Source organism: Apium graveolens, chromosome 11, assembly GCF_009905375.1.
Source record: "Apium graveolens cultivar Ventura chromosome 11, ASM990537v1, whole genome shotgun sequence".
NCBI lineage: Eukaryota > Viridiplantae > Streptophyta > Magnoliopsida > Apiales > Apiaceae > Apium > Apium graveolens.
In genome coordinates, this window is record NC_133657.1 from 68,753,699 (window position 1) to 68,756,023 (window position 2,325).

General features: G+C 39.7%; 1 non-coding gene across 1 annotated transcript; it reads right to left on the reverse strand.

Annotated features, from left to right (window-relative positions):
* Positions 1-1,642: 1,642 nt before the first annotated feature.
* On the reverse strand, positions 1,643-1,749 carry LOC141698857 (small nucleolar RNA R71). The gene has a single exon (XR_012565356.1). It is a non-coding gene; the product is annotated as a small nucleolar RNA R71 (small nucleolar RNA).
* Between the last annotated feature and the right edge of the window lie 576 nt (positions 1,750-2,325).

Sequence of the window (2,325 nt, forward strand, 5' to 3'; positions counted from 1 at the left end):
TGTGTTTTACGCAAGAAGCGAAGGAGATAAGGAAGAAGACCGATTTAGCACACCGCAACGAAGAGGAAGCATATATTCTTGTGATTCTTGTTTCGTTGTAACGTTGGATGCTAGTTTTCTTGCTTTGACTTATTTACTCTTGTGACGTACTCTGTTTTAATATAATTAGTTTAGTTATTATTTTCTTGTGTTTGTTTGTCATGATTTCATATGAACCCATGATGGCGATAAGTTCTATTATGGGCTAATCGTGATCATGGGGTTACAACGGATTTATTATGGAATTCTTTAGTTAATTGTTTAATACTTTAGTGTGTGATGATTGCATGATATCTAGTATTGGTTGTGCGTATTCGTCTTATGTGCGTCGCGAACATATAAGATAGGGTGTTAATCTCTGGTGAAGCGACGGTGGATCTTGAGATTTAGAACTTGCCATGCTAGCATAGGTTCATGTACGTTGTGCATGATTAGTGGGTAACTCTAACAGTTTTATTTTCCCTATGTAATCAAAAGGAATAACTTATGCTTAAATCGTTGTGTTGTCAATTTCTGTAGACATATAGGAACTCAACATAATTGATGACTATTCAACTTCTATCTTAATTGTGGATGCTTGGTAGAATGGTATTAGTACAATGAAAGTTGGCTTTTATCAGTTTTGTGTTATTCGATTAATATCATCACTGTCACATGCTAAAGGTAATAACAATGGCTATAGAAGGAAGTAATAATGAAGTTGTGATCTCATGAGTGTTTTATTATTGATAATTTGAAGTGTTAGTTAAGTGGTTAATTAAGAAGTTAATTATAGTTAATAGTGAATCAACAATTTTAAGTGTTATTATCTTAACATTGAGAAGTAATCATACATTGGTGAGTAAGTTTAATTAGACAATAATTTAGTCTAAGTCTCTGAGGGAACGAACTAGAAAGTATTCTATATTACTTGCGAACGCGTATACTTGCGTGAATATTAGTGCGTGTTTTCGCCCTAACAAGTTTTTGGCGCCGAGTGTTTATGTACTTACCATCATTGGTCATTAGGACTCAGTGATTAGGACGTAGTAGTTACTTACTCTTTTCGGTTGTGTTTCAGGTATTTTAGCAAGCGTTTATGCAAACTCGTTCTCGTGCTCGCAAGAGGACTTTAGATACAACTGAGGAGACAGACGAAGTTCTTGATATTCCGGAGAAGTTAGATTTTGAGGATTCGGATTCAGGAACTGAGCAGAAAGAACCAGTAAACATGGGAGATCGTATTGTTCAAGCTGATCCAGCTCTTATGGATTTTTCTCGGCCTAAAATTGATTATATTCAGTCAAGCATCCTTCATCCGGCTATTCAAGCTAACACCTTTGAAATCAAGCCGGGCACTATTCAGATGGTGCAGAATTCTGTTTCTTTTGGAGGAGCGGCAACTGAAGACCCCAACGTGCACATAAGAAATTTTGTCGAGATCTGCAGCACTTTTAAGTATAATGGCGTGACTGATGAGGCTATCAAGTTGAGACTTTTCCCATTCTCACTGAGGGATAAGGCTAAAGACTGGTTACATTCTGAACCAGCTGGGTCCATCACTACGTGGCAAGATCTTGCGCAAAAGTTTCTGGTGAAGTTTTATCCAATGGCAAAGACTGCTGCTATGAGGAGTGCTCTTACTCAGTTTGCGCAGCAACCTACAGAATCTATGTGCGAGGCTTGGGAACGCTACAAGGAAATGTTGAGAAAATGTCCACATCATGGAATGCCGGATTGGATGGTGATCACTGGTTTCTATAATGGTTTGGGGGCCCAATCTCGGCCCATGCTCGATGCAGCAGCTGGAGGCGCCTTATGGGCTAAAAGCTATACTGAGGCGTATAATCTTATAGAGACGATGGCTGCAAATGAGCATCAAAACCCAATTCAGAGGATGACGTCAGGCAAGGTAGCAGGTATTCTGGAAGTTGATGCAGCCACCGCTATTGCAGCCCAGCTCCAAGCGCTATCAATGAAGGTCGATTCTCTGGCTACGTATGGAGTTAATCAAATAGCTATGGTTTGTGAGCTTTGTGCAGGTTCTCATGCTACGGATCAGTGTTCTCTTGTCAACGAATCTGTTCAGTATGTGAATAATTATCAGCGACAATAGCAACCTGTGCCAGCGACCTATCATCCTAATAACAGAAATCATCCAAATTTCAGCTGGGGGAATAATCAGAATGCTATTCAGCCACCATATCAGCAAGGAGTGAGTAAACAGTTTAACCCACCTGGATTCCAGCAACCACAACAATATGCTACAAGGCAATCATATCCTCAACAGGGAAGTGCAGCTGTACC